Consider the following 19,009-nt stretch of genomic DNA (forward strand, 5'->3'; position numbering starts at 1 on the left):
AAAAAACGGGAAGCAACTAAAGCATGGATAACTATGGTATTTTTCATGCAATGAAGTAGCACTCAGCAATTTAAAGAAAAGGAGCCATTGATACCTACAAACAATGTGAATGTATCTCAAAAACATTGTGCTGGCAAAAAACAGCAACACACAGAAGAGTACATACTGTGTGGTTCTATGTATATGAAGTTCTAAAAAAGGCAAAATGAATTTATGGGAAAACAGAAAAAAGAAGAAGAAAGAAAGAAAACCAGAACAGTAGTTGCTTCTTGGAGTGAAATGGATGTGGGAATTAATCGAGAAGAGGCTTGAGGGATTTTCCTGGGGTGATGGAAATTATCTCAATAAAGGATGGATTATACAAAATGCATCAAATGGTATTTATGATATTGTGGATTTTTCTTTATGTAAAATCTACCGTTAAAAAAACCATAAATAAGTAGTGAAGTCCAATCAATGGCATGCATGCTGATGCGTTTAGGGATGAAGTGTACTGATGTCCATCAAAAGTAATAAATTGATGGATAGATGGAATGGAGATGGATAAATTTACAGTATAGTAAAATATAGCAAAATGTTAAGTGTTGAACTTAGGTGGTGGGTGTGTGGTCATTAATTGCATAATTCTTCCATCTCCAAAACTTTCACAATAAAATATTGGGAAAAATAAAACAAAAATTGAATGTCAAGAACCTCTGCTTCTAGGAAAATGGAGTAAACTTACTTTTTCCTACTTCTCCTGCTACATACAACTAAAAAAAACCCTGAATGCTATATATAAAAGAAACATGAAAAGACTATATAAGGTGAAAAGAAAGTAGGCCAGCTTGGGACCTCAGGACCTAAGAAACAACATGGAGGTAAGATCCCTGGGTTTTCCTTTAGTCTCATGTATTCCAGACTTGCAGCTGAACCTGAAAACACCAATGGGCACAGACCAAAAAAAACTCACAAAAGCCTGCTCTCTCTAGCCAAAGGAGCAGGAAAGGGACAGCCCAGCAAGACAGAAAACTTTTAGACAATAACTGCTCCACTCCAGCCAAACACCACAGAAGAAACTATGACCACCCAAGCCAAGAAAGGCTGAGTGGGTAGAGTAGACTTCTACCCTCTAATGAGGAGCCCCCAAACCCCTATCAGAGTGGTGTCAGAGAGGACCAAGTAGGGAGCCAGGACCTTCCTGTGCACCAGCTCTCAATGAAGCATCCTCTACATTGTCAGTGGAGACCATGTGGGAACCTGGTCTTCCACCCATACCCAGTAATGAGGTATCTCTTATTCTCCTTCCCTGCCAGTATTGGGGTAACATCAAACCACTGCTCAGTGGGAACAAGACCACCCCCACTATGGTGTCAGTAGAGACCACGTGGGGATCTGGAAATTGAACCGTGCCCAAGAGTAATGAAGACCCTTCCCCCCCATATCTGCCGCCAGATATCAACAGAGGATGAAGGGAGAATCTGGGTGTTTACCTCCGCCTGGCAGTAATGAGGTGGCACCCCTCGCTTCCCTTGCTGGAGAGGTGTTAAAGCCAGTTAAAACAAAAGGTTTCCATAACATTTACAGTCTCATAATATAATACAAAAATGTTTTAAGTTTCAATCAAAAATCACTTGACATATCAAGAACCAGGATAATCTTAAATTGAATGAAAAAGGACAGTCAATACAATACCAATACCTTAATCCTTATAAGTTCTCCTTCCAAACAAGAATGATAAATCCTGTTCTTCCCACTCATAAAGTCAACTCTAATCTCAGGCAGAAATGCAAGTTCGGCAGTGACTGATTCTTCTGTAAATGGTTCCTAACCCTACTTTACCCCAGCCATGTTGGCCACAGTGCAGCAGGCGGAGATACGGGAAGGACTAATTTGGAAGCTAAGCCAGAGTTAAAAAGTAAAATCCTTATTTACTTTACTTCCACTCCTGTCCAACTGCCTTCCTTAAACTAGGGGCAAACCCAGGGAGAAACTGACCATGTGGTATTTCTTCTCCACTGAGACTTTACGCTGAAGGCTCAATTTTGAACAATTTAAATGCTGTGAAATATAGAAGGACTGACTATTACAAACATGGGAACTAAAGTTACCATCTCAAATTCACCTCCGTGGCTACAGACACACATAGTTCTCATTTTCTCTCAACCCACATATCCGGTTCCCTGACACTCCATCAAAATTCTGCTTTTGATCTGAACCACTAAGGAATAGTCTATTTTTTCTCCTGAAGACAAAAACAAACGAAAACAAAAATTAAATATTCTTTAGGTGACAGAAGGTGACAGATGGGGAGACTGAATGAGGTAGTTGCAAAATGAAAGCCTTCATGTTAAATTCATAGCTACATAAGACATTAACTGTCATTCCTTTCTTTATTTGGCATTTACAGTTTTAGTCTTTATCTCTCCTCTGGAAGGGGCCTGGGCCAGTGCCAATGACCACAGCAGAACAACGCACACACATTCCTTTTTCCTGATTGAATGAATCCACCTATAATTTTGTAATTATTGGGCTATTACAGTAAACCACACTTGCAATTAGGAACCATACGTCGGCACAGTTGGCCACAGGGCCATTGTACTTCTTGTAAATCATGAACATGAAGGGGACTGCCACCTGATTTGGAGTAGTATAAACAGAATATTTACTCCCTTCTTTCCTCCAGACACCTAGGATACTGCCAGGACCACTGATAATTCTTTTATTTTTCTTTTGGACCAATTTACCATTAAAGTCACTTTGAAATTTTTGAAACATTTTTTTCACAACAAATCTAGTGAATTTGGCATTTACACACAGGTAAGAATTGCCAGGTAAAGCCCAGAGGAAAGTCTTATTTCCCTGTTTTATTTTTATTTTTATTTAACATCCATCTTTTTATTTATTTATTATTATTATTTTTGGCCGCGCCACTCGGCCTGCAGGATCTTAGTTCCCCAACCCAGGATCAAACCTGTGCTCCCTGAAGTGGAAGCGAGGAGTCTTAACCACTGGACCACAAGGGAAATCCCTGATTTTCCTGTTTTACATGTTTACTTTGATCCACTTACATGTTATGAAGAGTGACCTGTCAGGTTCAGCAGGACTTTCTTTTTCACACTGGAAATCAACATTTAAAAATATTTAATTTAATTAATTAATTAATTTAAAATCTCCTTGAGGAGGAGATTAATAAATTTACTTTTAATTATTTTTTAAAATTTTTTATTGGAGTATAGTTGATTTACAATATTGTATTAGTTTCTGCTGTACAGCAAGGTGAAGCAGTTATACATACACATATATCCACTCTTTTTTAGATTCTTTTCCCATATAGGCCATTACAGAGTATTGAGTAGAGTTCCCTGTGCTATACAGCAGGGCCTTATTAGTTATCTATTTTATATATGTATATGTCAATCCAAATCTCCCAGTTTATCCCCCTATCCTTATCTCCTGGTAACCATAAGTTTGTTTTCTACATCTGTGACTCTACTTCTGTTTTTGTAAATAAGTTCCTTTAATTTTAATTTTATATTGGAGTATACTTGATTAACAATGATGTGTTAGTTACAGGTGGACAGCAAGGTGATTCAGTTATACCCATACAAGTATCCATTCTTTTTCATATTCTTTTCCCACTTAGGTTATCACAGAATATTGAGCCAAGTAAATATTATTTAAATATTTTTAAAAACAGTCATTAGCTGTTCAAATGTAGACATTTTAAATGACACAGCTCAGTCTATCTTCCCACCAAAGTAAGCTCATTCCTAACAGGATTTCCCTGCACCACCACCCAGTAAGATCCAGAAAATACATGAAGATTTTACTTTTCATTTAAACAGAAATTTATCAATTAGACAATCCCAGTGCTACTGTGACCACAGAAGCCAAAAATAAATGAAGCTAGATAATTATCATATAAATTAAATTATACACTTGGAGAGTCTTTTCTTTGAGATCTGAGAACTGAATGACAAGGATTCCTAGAAAAATTAATCCTATTTAATACAAGTTTGTAGTATTTTTATAATGTTCAATAGTTCTCCAATAGTCTAGATATTCATTTTTGGTTTTTCTCCACACAATTATTTCAGTCACTGAGAAAGTGAGACAAATGTGGCAGAGCATTCCACCTCACAAATTTTGTAGGTGAAAGATCATTTAGAAAAGAACCTCAATAAAAGAATTCCCAGTACTCATTCTAAAGAAAGTGATAGCCACTCTGAGAAAAAACGGTGGCAAAGATGGCCTCAACTGTCCTCTAAATATCCTTACATATCTTTTTTTTTTTTTAATTTAAAAATTTTTTTGGCTGTGTTGGGTCTTTGTTGCTGCACGCGGGCATTCTCTAGTTGCGGCGACAGGGGGCTACTCTTCGTTGCGGTGCACGGGCTTCTCGTGGCAATGGCTTCTCTTGTTACAAAGCACGGGCTCTACGTACGCGGGCTTCACTAGTTGTGGCTCGCGGGCTCTAGAACGCAGGCTCAGTAGTTGTGGCGCACGGGCTTAGCTGCTCCGCGGCATGTGGGATCTTCCCGGACCAGGGCTCGAACCCGAGTTCCCTGCATTGGCAGGTGGATTCTTAACCACTGTGCCACAAGGGAATTCCCTATCCTTACATATCTGAAGGTTAATGAGAATACATTTTTGAAGCCCAGTATTAACAAAAACAAAGCGAACTCATATGTGGTTAAAAAAAAAAGTGTTGATAATACTCTGCTGTACTAAGTATATGCTTACAATACTACTCATAGTGATTTTATTGGACCAAAGAATGTACCTATTGAAAGGGCATTGTACAAAAACATCTGACATTTAAAAATCAAGAACTTAGGGACTGCCCTGGTGGCGAAGTGGTTAAGAATCCGCCTGCCAATGCAGGCGACACGGGTTCGAGCCCTGGTCTGGGAAGATCCCACATGCCGCGGAGCAACTATGCCCATGTGCCACAACTACTGAGCCTGCACTCTACAGGCCACGAGCCACAACTACTGGGCCTGCATGCCACAACTACTGAAGCCCATGCGCCTAGAGCCCATGCTTTGCAACAAGAAAAGCCACAATGAGAAGCCTGCACACCGCAATGAAGAGTAGCCCCCGCTTGCTGCCACTAGAGAAAGCCCACGTGCAGCAATGAAGACGCAACGTAGCCAAAAATAAATAAATTTATTTTTTAAAAAATCAACTACTGAAAGAAGTAAGAAAACAAGCAAACCAAAGTTTATTTCCTTAATATATGGCTTCTAGGCTATTTTCTTTGTGCCTTTGTAAGTTATTATGCTTATGTAATAATATCACTATATATATATTTTATTTCTATTACAGTTTTTATGTTTCCACTATAATTCTGTCACCTTCCTCTTTAAAGGCCACAGAACACATGGCAAAGAAACATTAGGGCCGCACTTAGGGAAGATTTAACTTTATTTCCTACCCCTACATGAGGCCTCTCTCTCCCAAAACAGTGACTTAGAAAACATGCTGTCAGACAGGGGCATACATCCAGTTCTGGGCACAGAACCAAGTGGACAACAAGGTCAGAGGGAATGGATGCTATGAGCCGTCGCAGACGAGATTGGATTAGGGAAGCCAAGTGGCTATCCTTGTCTTGAGTTGTCTAAAGGAGATCCTTCCTCTCTTGCTAATCAGCATTTACACTGGGTTGGATCAAATCTCTTCCTTTTGAGGGTAGGATGAATGACCAGTGGAAGGGAAGTGAAAAGGGACAGAAGGATAAAAATGTTAGGAGTTAATTCTGAAACTGGTATACTTGTAAACTGGATGGAACAAATTGATGGTGGATGTTAGGAGCCAGATTTGCCAGTCTTGGAAAGGAAGGTTACAGATAAGCAAGGGGGAAGCTAGAGCGATCCATGTGGCACTGAATTAGAGTTGGAGGCATCAGTATGAACTCCTGTTTTGGCAAGAGAGAGAGAAAGAAGGAGACAGACAGATAGATGACAGATAGGTAATAGGTATGTGTATATACGTGGCTCAGTATACACACATGTATTTCCTATTCATTCTGAGGGGCTAGAAGCAATGACACCCCAGGGAGCACTCAGGTCTTGGTTTCTAATAGCACTCTCCAGTAAAAGGAATCAGACCTTTTTCCAGAAATGGCTGCTTCTAGGGTTGGAGCAAGGAAAATACTAGATGAGCTTGGAGCATCTTACAGTGCCAGAAAGTAAACAAGCACTCAAAAAACATTCTGGTCAGAGAATGTCAAAGTCACACAGGAGCCAATAAGAGAGCCCCACAGGCCAAAGATGGAACAACTTGAGCAATAAAATAAACAGTGTAGTATTAGATAATAATTCAAAGTATATCTGTGAGTCCATACTGAATAAATACTGAATAAATAAATAAATGTGGGATAACAGAGAAGTCTGTACAGAAGAATCGCCATTAATTTATATAGATACTCCACTCTCAAGAAGGTGGATCTCAACTCCCCACCCCTGAAATGTGGGCTATACATGGTGACTTCCTTCGAAAGACTTCGGTATAGGGAATTCCCTCGAGGTCCAGTGGTTGGGACTCCACGCTTTCACTGCCGAGGGCCTGGGTTCGATCCCTGGTCAGGGAACTAAAATCCCACAGGCCGTGCAGTGCGGCCCAAAATAAATATATATAATTAAAAAAAAAAAAGACTTCGGGATGGAAAGGTAGGGAAAAAGAGGGACTTCACAGTGGAGAAACCTGATAAACACTAACTCAACCAAATGATGGATGTTAACTTGATCGGTGATAAGTCATGTTGAGAGCATGAACCCTTGATATGATGGATGAGAATCAGATGTTGAAACCTATAACCCCATTGTAACCATAAGAAAAGCATTAGACAAACCAAACTGAGGGACATTTACAAAGTACCTGACCAGTAAATACACCTCAAGGCCATTAAAACAAGGGAAGTCTGAGAAATTGTCCCAGACCAGAGGAGGCTAAGGAGACATTCTGAACAAATGTAAAGCGGTATCCTGGATGGAAGCCTGGAACAACAACAAAAAGGATCTTAGGGAAAAACTAGTGAAATCCTAACAAACTGTGGGGTTTAGTCAATAATAATGCACCAAAACTCCTTCCTTGGTCGTAACAAATGTATTCTACTCATTTAAGAGATGAACAGCAGGAGAGACTAAGCTGGAGGTGTATGAGAACTCTCTGTGCTTTCTTTGCAATTCTTCTGCACATCTAGAACTATTCTAAAATAAGGGGTTCAGTTTTTAAAATGTGGATTAACTAGCAAGGAGAGGATGAGGACTTAGGAGATTCCTAGAGGACAGGATATCAGTTGTAGAGAGACCTCGGTGGTGGTGTCATTTATCAACAGTAAAGATTTCTACTCTAAGTTTTAGGAAGTAATATGTTTTAGAATTGCCTATTTTTCTCTCCAAAATCTCCCTTTATTAATACTTTCAACTCCCAGTATTTTATCACTAAGAGAATATTTACAGGTCATCAAACTGCTGTTTCAACACTTTGTATTACATGATGGATGGATCCCAATAAGGTAAGTGGTATCTAATATCTTGCAAAAGAGTAGACAATGGGCCCAGTTACTACTGATCACAGTTACTGTGGAACCACACAGACAGAGGCAATCCCCAACGCATGCGTGTGTGCAGTACTAGTAGCATGTACTGCTAACATAGAACGACAAATCTGGGAATAAAAATGTTTTAAGTTACTTGTACTTTATTTTTAAATCACTGAAGCGCAATTATTTTCAACAATAAACTTCTATTTGGGAACCAAAAGTAAATTTAAAAGACTGAAATTTATTTCATGACAATGGAGGATAGCTTTTCTAGCTTATCCATTTTTTTCCCTGAACTCATGGGCATGGGAGAAGACTGGTATAATTCCAGAACAGAAATCCCACTGCTCACACTGGTATGAGAGGTTTGATAAGCAGACCCAACCAAGGACTAGTCACTGACCCATCCTGGGTTTCATTCTTTCCTGAAAGTGGAAATTCACAAGCACTTTATTAAGAGCAGAATTAATAATCACTATTATTTATTGAGTATTTACTGTGTGCCAGGCACTGTGTTAAGGACTTTACCTGCATTAGCTCATGCTAATTCTTACAATAGCTCTGAGGTAAGTACCATTATTGGTCCCATTTTTGAGATGAGGAAACTCAGATACACAGAGACTAAGCATCTAATTCAGTATCTGGGACATCGTGTGTGTGTGTGTGTGTGTGTGTGTGTGTGTGTGTGTGTGTGTTTATATACATAATAGAGAAGGGTTAAATAAATATTTATCAACTAAATATATGACTAGATAATGAATAAATAGGTATCTTCCTCAAGTGACACACCGAGCAGGTGGCAGAGAGCTTGCATCAGAAGTCAGGTCTGTCTGCCTCCTGAGCTGGCCCTCTTAACCACCATAGCGCAAGGGCTGCTTTAAGTCGGCAAACTGTAAGACAGGATTCCTCCTCTTACAGAGTTCGCGGTAAGGTGGGGGAAGCAGACGTGATCAGTGGTCAGTGATGCCAGCCAACTGGGGAGGTGCTGGAATAAAGGCAAAAGCAGAGAGAACAGTGAACTCTAGCTGGTGTGGCTTGGGACTATTTCACAGGGAACGGGGAGACCTGAACTGGGACGGCCAAGATGAGTAGCCTTTCCGGTGGAAATCAAGGAGGGAATGCCTCGAAAGTGAACAAATTAAGGACGGCTGACCTTTTAAAGTAATGCCAATAAAAATGTTCTCATTATCTCAGTGCTGTGCTCATAAGAGACACATGAGACATATTTATAGAAAAAAATAAAAACAAATTTATAAAGTCCTATCTTTGAACGTGTGAAATGGTTAAATGTGAAATTTTTAAAAAGGATCTAGAGAATTTTTGAACTTTCTATATATCAATGTATATAACACTAGATAAAAATCTGAGAAAGGGCTTCCCTGGTGGCGCAGTGGTTGAGAGTCCGTCTGCCGATGCAGGGGACGCGGGTTCGTGCCCCGGTCTGGGAGGATCCCACATGCCGCGGAGCGGCTGGGCCCGTGAGCCATGACCGCTGAGCCTGCACATCCGGAGCCTGTGCTCCACAACGGGAGAGGCCGCAATAGTGAGAGGCCCGCGTAACAAAAAAAAAAAAATCTGAGAAAAATACAATTTTAGAGTTAGATCTTAGATGACACAGAAGAAAACTGCTTTTCACCTGCTGATAGTTCCTTTTAAAAATAATCAGCATTGGGACTTCCCTGGTGGCACAGTGGATAAGACTCCGCACTCCCAATGCAGAGGGCCCAGGTTTGATCCCTGGTCAGGGAACTAGATTCCACACGTATGCTGCAACTAAGAGTTCGCATGCCACAACTAAGGAGCCCACCTGCCACAACTAAGACGCTTCACGACCAAATAAATAAATATTTAAAAAAATAAATCAGCATTAAGGTAATAATCATGGCTAAAAATATTTTTTAAATTGTTTAGCCACCATCTTTTGAAATGCAGCAAGAGTAAAAAGAACAGAATGTAAACAAGAAATTAAATTCAAAGAAAAATATCTCCAATTGCCCTTCTACATGCATCACCTACAGACTTTCTTGGTCACATCATACTTGTCACCAGCAGTAAATCTGTAGATATTTATGACTTTTGTTGTTGTTGTTAATTTCACAAGCATTTCCAGGTATGTGAGAAGAGCAGAGGTCAAGAGACTCATGTGAAACCTGGATTGTAACTGACTAGGTGGCTCCCTTCTGCACCTGACCTTACTTTAATCGATTGAAACCAGACCTCAAAAAACAATTTTTTTATTAGAAAAAAAAAAGAATAGAATGTGAAAAACGTTGCCGCAATAGAGTAAAATGAACGAATTTTAGTTTCTCTGGAGGAAGACTAATATTTGTTCACTAGTTAATTAACTATATACTAGACTATAATTTGCCATTAAGTTGCCAATTTCCATTCCACTGTCACTTGAAAGTGGAATGAAATGAAATCACTTGAAAGAAATGATAAAGTTAGCTAAAGGGACTTGGGATGAAATCAGTATTTCCCACTGTCACTGAGATTAATACTATGAAGATTTTTCAAAATTATGTTTGAGGTATAACATGCAGACAGCAAGCAAATGATTTTGTACATGCAACCACCATCCAGATCAAGGTCTAGGTCATTTCCAAGAAAATCTGCTTGTGCTCCTTCCCAGTCAATACCATCCTCTCCATCCATGCCCCCAAATAACCACCGTTTTGACTTCCGTCGCCGCTAATTTGTTTTACCTGTTCTTGAACTTCAACTTAGCGCAATTATACAACATACTCTTTTGTGTCTGTCTTCCTTCACCGAACATTGTGTCTGAGACTCGTCTAAATACACGAGCATTTCAAAGCAAAGCTACCTGGGAACAAAATGAAAAATATGCCATCTATCTCAGCAAGACCTCAGATGGGAGAGTACTTGAACATGATGAGCTTCTTCACAGCTCTTGCTTTCAGAAAGGATATCACTTCCATTTTCTTTACCTGGAACACGTAAATAACATCTCCTTCCCCTTACTAGATTTCTGAGAAAGCTCATCTACCTTTCCACCATTTTTTGAGGTTGCCCTGAAGCCATGCTAAATTAGAAGCTCACCTCAGCAAGCTTAATGATGATGAAGCAGTTTATTTTCTGTAAATAATGACAGCTTTATGTTTAGTCTTATTCTGTACATTAGAGCAGGCAGCAGTCTGAGCAATGCGGTTCAGAGAAACACTGAGTATAACATTATCCATTACAGGAACAACTCTGTTTATCACAGGAGTTCTACATTACTCTCTCTATATTAAAGCCCTATATATGAGGACACTGAGACCTAAGAAGGCTATGTGGCTTTCCGAATAATTAACTAGTGGCAGAGACATAGTCTAGGTCATCTGACTCCTGATCAGGGTTTTTTCTCCCCATTCTCTCAGGCTGTCCTCATTGGAATATGATAGTTAAACTCATGGTGAACCAGCGGCACCTCCTAGTACCTCTAAAAGAGCAGTAAGACTCTGCAGAGCAAAAAGCAAAGAAGATGTCACACAATTAGGACAGGCAATAAATCTCAGTAAATGTTCTGGGTTTTGACCATCCAGTTGGGATGGTTAACTGTAAAGCCAAGAAGAGAACTGAGTCACAGACCCAACTCTGCTACTTAACTGGCCCTGTGACCTTGAGCAAGGACCCCAATATTTCACTGTGGAAATTATAAGACTAAGTTAAATGATCACTAGGCTCAATACGATTGGTATAGTTCTACATCACATTAGGACCTGTTCTAAGTGCTTCATGACTATTGCCTTGTTGTCACCACAACCCTATAAAATAGGTGCTATTAGGATTTCCATTTTTTAAGTGAGGAAGTTGAAGTCCAGAGAGACCAAGCAACTTACCCAAGGTCACACAGCTGGTCAGAGGGATTTAAACTCAGGTAGCTTGCCTCCTGAGTATCCCTTGCACAAGATGGGTCAGGGGACTGTGGGTGGGAATTGCGCTATATTTTAAGAGAAGGCGAGACATAAAGCCTAATGAATAATAATTCAATTCTATGCCCAACTGCTTCTTTGGACTAACCCAATGAGATAGGGCAGATACTGTTTTACTCTCCAAGACAATGCCCACTGTCACCACAGTTAACTTCATGCTGGTTGCAGGCAGTGTGTCCTCTTCGCTTACATTGACTACAGTGATTTGATTGCACAGAATCCTTATTTCACATAGTATTAATTTTAGAAATTTCATACCATCAGTTTTTTGACTTGTTTTTCTAACAGAGGCAGCCATTATTTTTAAACCCCCAAAGGGAAAAGCTACTAAAGACTTCCATCTGTCTTGCAAACACTGACAGAATTTCAGAGTTTAAACTTGTGGACGATAGACCTGCAGAAGGAGCATGTTTGTGCAGCTGTATGACATCCTGGTGCACTGACATGAACAATATCCCCTAGACTTGCTACAGGATATTTAACAGATTAAATACTGTCACTTGTATTTAGGGTTTGAAGAAACTCTGATTGAATAGGAAAAGGGTCACTTTGCAAATGGAAAATCAATTTTAATATAAACAAAAGCATTTTAAGTTTCATATATCACTGTTATTGCTATAAGCAAAGTGTTCTAGGAAGAGATATGATGGCTGTGTTTAGGAATAGAAAGAAGTGTGCTACAGAGAAATAAGAAAGGAACAAACCAACTTCCTACCTTCCTTCCCTTCCTGAGCCAACAACCCTCAGAGTCTGGGGTGGGGAGCAGGTCATGGTGTATGGAGGGTGTGCTGTGCTTGTGGAAAGGAAGAAAAAGTTGACACGTCTCCAGTGGACAAATTACCAAGTGAGAGAGAAATGTCACCTCTATGTGAAGATGGCGACCACTCAGTTCATGCTGAGCGTGTACATGGGGAGGAAACTTTAGGAGAGAAGCTGGCAGACTTCCCTGGTGGTCCAGTGGTTAAGACTCGGCGCTTCCACTGCAGGGGGAGCGGGTTCGATCCCTGGTCCGGGTACTAAGATCTCACATGTTGCGTGGTACGGCCAAAAAATAAATAAATAAAATATATGCTAAAGTCAGTAAAAAATTTTTTTAAAATCTAATGGAATTTCACGATTTTGAAGTGAGTGGTTACATTCTGCCCCCAACAAAATTACGAAAAATTTCCCATAGAGGATGAATGTAACAGAAGTATTATTAAAATAACACATTAAATCTGGACCAATACCTTTGGGTCAAAAGATTCATGAGAGTCTACATATAACATGACTAACTCTCTTTGCAGTCCCCTGGCAGTCACACCGAGTTCTGTGAAGAGCCTGGGGGCCACATGTAAAACTCTGGACTATCCCCCCACGGCAGAAATGAAACCTTATACAATGGAACTCAGGACACTAGGAGATACAAGCCATAGGCTCATACAATGGAAGGCAGAAAGCTGGTAGAATTTATGTCAATTAGTCATACAGAGTCCCCAAGGCACTCAGGTTTATATCCCTGTCATTCAGTTAAGAGGTGACTGTAACAACCCAGCCACCAGCCATCTGAACTTGGACAGGAAGAGAGAAAATGGACTGAAAATGATGAATGGCTGCAAGAGATACTGAGGAGGAAGTAAGGAGGCTGAGAAGCTGCCTGGAGAAGGCACAGGCGACTCATGGCCAGAACCTCTCCGAGGACGTGGTGGGATACAAAGAGGAGATGGAGACTTGGAGACAAGATCTACGGCTTGAGCTCAGGCGCTATGAACATTCAGGGGAAGATGTCAGCAGACAATCAGAAATACAGTACTGGCACATTAGCAAGAAATCAGAGTTGAAGTTAAAGAAGTTATTTGGGGTGGTCTTTCAAACCAAAGCGCAGTTAAGTTTACCTCTTAGAGGTTGATTACATTGAGGTAGTAGCCTTTACTCGGAAAGGTAAATCATCTAAGTAAATTGGAACTAAATCCCAATTGTTTTTGCTTTATCCATTCTTTTCAAGCATTACACATGAGAATCTGAATCTCTCAGAATACTAGGAAGCCATCTAGAAAACCATAAAACCATATTTTTAACCTGAAACCAAATTCTTTCATAACAATATTAGGGATACTGAGCTCTGTGTTGCTACTTTAGACTTCTGATTCACTAAATCAGAAACTGGGAGAATTACAAGGCCCTTTGCATAGCAGCCCAGGGTGGTGACGGCAAATATCTGACTACATAATGTAACATGCCCAGTTACCAGGAATCATTCTCGAAGACTGGCAACCAGCAAGTTTTTGTTCCAATCCAAACAGAGAACATCACCTCTCCTATCTCTACTTTCAACTGAGAATCAAATATCTCCTGTTATACCAGTATCCTAAGGGGGGAAAACACACATGGAGAAACGCTTGACATTTATGTTGCTCTGTAAGAAAACTTCCAGAGCAGTAAGAAAATGTTCTGTTAAATTCCAAGAACCTGGGACTTCTTTCGTACTAGGAATCAGCAGGTAAAGGGAGAAGTTTAGTTGATTTGTTTTACGTTCACGAGGTGTGGGGAGATGCTCAAGCACGTTTATGGGCTGAGATGAAAGAGCCTGGAGGGAGGGAGAAAGTGAAGATCCAAGAGAGAACGGACTAGCCTGTGGGAACTGAATGCCCTCTGGATAACCGCAGGCTTGGGTGGAGCAGCAGAGCCTGAACCTAATGTGGTGCATATGAGGAAGTGACCAGGAAATCAGGAAATGACAGCGGCAAAGAGATGGTAAGAGAAACTCAGCAGGGTGGCACGTATTTCAAATAAGAATCCATACAATACTGGAAGCAAAACAGGCAGGAATGGTGATCGGGAGTGGATCGAAGGTCAACAGCAAGGGGTGAAGGAAAACTGAGCCTCTTCCAACAGGGGAGAGCTGCCAAGGAGAGGCAGGTTTCAGACACAATGAGAAAGAGGAGGAAGGAGAAGTCCACCAAAAGATGAGGATGTGGGAAACTGCTTCCTGTGGAATGGAGTCATCCATCCATAATTAATTTCTTGAGTAACTATTATAGACAAGGTAATGCACTGGCGCTATGACAGTGAGCAAAAATGCAATGGATCTCTGCCCTTAAGGAGACTTATGGTCTATGATGGGGGCTGACATTATCCTGGCGACCATCCATTCCAATGTAGAAAAATGGCAGGTACCGAGCGCACAGGCGATGCGGTGGCTGCAGGCATAGCATGAAATGGTCTCCAAGTTCTGAGTTAAATTTCAGGATAAAACTGTTTGTGCGTTACAGAGATTTAGTCCAGTTTCATAACATTGCTTAAAAGGTAGAAACACCCTGTCTCAATTAAGCTGGAAACTATTTAAAAGTCACTGAAAAGCAAAGGATGAACATTCCTTAGTTTGTATACCTAATTCTCTAGAGATGGAGATGAGAGAGAGAGAGAGAGAGAGAGAGAGAGAGAGAGAGAGAGAGAGAGAGAGGGAGAGAGGGAGAGAGAGAGAGAGAGAGGCAGAATTCTATTAGTGGTTTAAAAAATAATAATTTTACAGTAATGATGCCTTTAGGATTAATTTTAATTTTTTTCCCTCCAATATAGTCACTAAACATGTCCCACTTAACAAAATGTTCTATTTTGGTTTCTTTCTTGAAAATGACATGTGTGTCAAAGCAAGCGTTCCAGAGAACGAGTTGTACCGGCAAGACTTGGGTATAACACCACACGGAACGCCTCTGAATCCAATTAGGGCACCATCAAGCCAACCAGCTGATTCCAAAGTCCTTTTCTGATATAATTTTTATTAAGATTTTCAATACTGGCCTGAAGGAATGTTGAAAGTGTACTAGAATGATGAAAAAAAGCCCATAACTGAGATTCAGAAGTAGCTAGTTGCAACACACCGACTTCTCCAGAAGCCATAAAATTATTTTTAATTGTGATTCTTATTAAGTGAGTAGGGGGAAAAAACTTGCCTCTTCAAGGAGTAAGTGTATGAAGAAAAGGGGATAGTCCTCCCTGCTATGTCAGCAGTCCCATGAGGATAGGGACCAAAGGGGCTTTATTACCGGTGGTGCCCCCCACCCTGTGCATAAGCCACAGAAGGTACTTAATAAATATTTACAGAATGAATAACTAAGTCACGGACAAGTGTTTGGCAATAATTTACAAGGCCTGGCCTATCTAGGCCATGATTTATTTTAGCAGGTCTTTAGATTTTTCACACAGAGGAAATTGTTTCCAACAGTGCCTTCCTGTAGAATTCCAAATATTTTGCAAGATAATATAACAGACACTAAAGTTTGAAATTGAGAAAACATCAAAGCCAGCAGGAAGGATGATTAACCGTCAGAAGAATGGTACACACATTGTTGACAAACTTTTCAGGTGAACAAACAACTGCTGCTTACTATGTAATTTTAACTCATTTTAAAAGACAACCATCAAAGACAAATCACTGAAAAGAACAGCTGGAATCATTCCGATGTGAAATTATCTTTCAGGAACTTTCTCTTTTCACACAGTGGTGAATTTTTTTTTTTTTTTTAAAGAAGCTACCTATCCACACACACCACGCTGACATCGCCCCTTCTCTGAACACTGAGCACATCAGGCATGTCAGATTTGTCTTCAGTCCTAATAGGGCAAGTCAGAGAGGCAACTCACTTTCATGGTAAAGAAACTAGGAAAGGTAAGCTATCTAACTAAACTGGAACTAAATCCCAATTGTTTTTCTTTTTTCCATTCTTTTCAGGTATTGCACATGAGAATTTGAATCTCTCAGAAAACTAGGAAACCATCTAGAAAACCATATTTTTAACCCGAAACCAAATTCTTTCATAACAATATTAGGGATACTGAGCTCTGTGTTGCTACTTCAGACTTCTGATTCACTAACTACATCAGAAACTGGGAGAATTACAAGGCCCTTTGCATAGCAGCCCAGGGTCGTGACGGCAAATATCGGACTACATAATGTAACATGTCCGGTTACTGGGAATCATTCTCGAAGACTGGCAACCAGCAAGTTTTTGTTCCAATCCAAACAGAAAACATCACCTCTCCTATCTCTACTTTCAATTGAGAATCAAATTATCTCCTGTTATACCGGTATCTTAAGGGGGGAAAATACAAATGGAGAAATGATTGACACTTACGTTGCTCTATATGAAAACTTCCAAAGAAGAAAATGTTTTGTTTTGTTAAATTCTTTAGTTTATTTGGCACCCTGGTAACACTCTGTACACGCTTTTTAAAAAAGAAATAATTAGGGGCTTCCCTGGTGATGCTGTGGTTAAGAATCCGCCTGCCAGTTCAGGGGACATGGGTTAGAGCCCTGGCCCGGGAAGATCCCACATGCTGTGGAGCAGCTAAGCCCGTGCGCCACAACTACTGAGCCTGTGCTCTAGAGCCCACGAGCCACAACTACTGAATCCCGCGTGCCTAGAGCCCATGCTCCGCAACAAGAGAAGCCACCGCAATGAGAAGCCCGCGCACCACAACGAAGAGTAGCCCCTGCTCGCCGCAACTAGAGAAAGCCCGCACACAGCAACGAAGACCCAACACAGCCAAAAATAAAATAAAATAAATTTTTTTTAAAAAGAAATAATTAGTCATTTAAGTATAAACGCAAACCTGTGAGTACTGTAGAGGAAAAACATGGGCTTTGGGGCCAGAAAGACTTGAATAAGTTCCTCCACATCCTAGCTGGTAACCTTGGGCAAGTCCTTGAAACTTTCAGAGTCTCTGCCTCATCCATAGAATGGGATAACACAATTACCATTCGGGTTGTTGCCCGGGTAACAGAGATAATATATGTGAAGGGTCATCCTGCCTCATCAATATTCAGGAGAGGTCAATGCCTCCCACTTCTCCTAGTTCCCACTCAAGCAAGTGGAGCAAGGGGAAAAGGGGCTCTTAAAAGGTTTGGAGGCGAATAAATGATAGAATTGGAGTATTTCTAATATGTAGCCATGGGGGCAATGAAATTTCTTTGAAAGCTATTTTCCTGGTCTTCCAGAGGGCTCCAGGAAAACAAAACACCCCCCCACCCCCCGCAAACAGACTCCTACATAGACCTACCCTCGTTCTCCACTGTTCTCAAGACAATTGCTGGGAGCTGCTGAGACCAACGAGCGCTCAAGGGACAGCCCCGTTATTCTCTAGCAGAAATGCCCTGGACTAAGGAAAGGCACAAAGCAAGAAGGTCAACATCACCTACAAGAATGGAAGGGAGTAGCTAGAACCGGACCCAGCTCTATTTCCCACCCGCTGGGAAGTTGTACAATTTGTTTTTACACTTAAACCTGCAGAAAATAAAAAATTACTTTAACAAAAACCTATTTTATTCAAAAGACTGCTTGCTTACTTGGTTAATAAAATACTCAGTGATTCATGTTGAAAATCCAGTTATGGAACTGTCTACATCCAGTTGGGCTACAAGTTTTTGTTCCTTTTAGTTTAGTTTTGTTTTTTGGGTTTTTTTTCTTTTTGCTATAGCTGCCAAGCATAGGAAACTACATTTTACTCCTTTTCCAAATATGCCTAATGTCAAAATCTAAAGAGGAAAAACAGTTCCGTTTTGTGACTCTTAACCTCAGATTCTTTGCAGTTAAGGCCATCTTTAAGTTCAACACAGATAGCTAAGTCCTGAAGGACTCCTGTTTACTGGGACTCATTAGCCACTGAACTGGAGAAGAAATCATTGCAAAGGAGGCCTCTGTTTATTCTACACCCTTCCCTTTTTGAGATCTAACCAGAACCTCGTGCCCTTTCTCTTCACCCCTAGGATTAGGTCTCCAGGAATAAAAATAAGGTTGGACTGGCATTGCAAGACCACAAGCAATTATTAATTAAACCTGACCCGTTATTTCCACTTTATAATAAAGACTTCATTTTCTAAGCCTTAGGATACTGAATTTTGCATCTGAAATATCAGGGTCTTGGTCCAAGTGAAGTGTTCTCACCTGGAAGGGCACCAATGTTCTGTGACTTTTAACTTTCCTTAGATTGAGTGTTCAGATTCTAATCTGCAAAATGCCTTAAAAGACGAAAGTGACAGTCACAACTAAGGGGTGTGGAGGCTTGGCTAAGGGTTCCTGCGTGCCCCCACTGCCACCCCATCACTATTTGAATCCAGATCAAGACCCGAAAGAACTGGGTCCTATGTGCAGCTTTTTCTGGCAATGTTTTCTATCTCAGACATCTCAAGGTCTAACTTACTTCGAGGAAACTCCTGGTCCAGAAGACGCCTTTAAAAAATGAAATAATTTCTGAGGTTACTAGAGAATTTTAAATCCTTTTCAGAGAGGATCTAGGATTGCTAGATTCAGATGCACCCAAATCTTACTTGTGTGCCTAAATGTCTTGAGGGACCTATTCCATTTAAATTAAGGAATTTTGAACCTCAAGGAGGTGAGTGTGCTTTTGAAGAACTGTCTTCATGACTTGTGACAAAATGAGCCAGTCCACTCCAACTGTCCATCCCAGCGAAGAGTGTCCTGTGAAATTTAATAAGAGATAGGAAGGTATCAACGAAAGCCTTCTGGGTGTTTTGCAACGTGATGGGATATAATACAAATGTGTTTAG

The 19,009-nt window shown here is 40.5% G+C and overlaps 1 protein-coding gene across 4 annotated transcripts in view; it reads right to left on the minus strand.

Moving 5' to 3' along the window:
- Positions 1-19,009, minus strand: part of PHACTR2 (phosphatase and actin regulator 2) — a 260,011-nt gene that overhangs the window by 95,447 nt on the left and 145,555 nt on the right. The gene's annotated exons all lie outside the window — the stretch shown is intronic.

Source organism: Aethalodelphis obliquidens, unplaced genomic scaffold, assembly GCF_003676395.1.
Source record: "Aethalodelphis obliquidens isolate GAN/ISIS:26980383/991018 unplaced genomic scaffold, ASM367639v1 scaffold3, whole genome shotgun sequence".
Classification (NCBI taxonomy): Eukaryota; Metazoa; Chordata; class Mammalia; order Artiodactyla; family Delphinidae; genus Aethalodelphis; species Aethalodelphis obliquidens.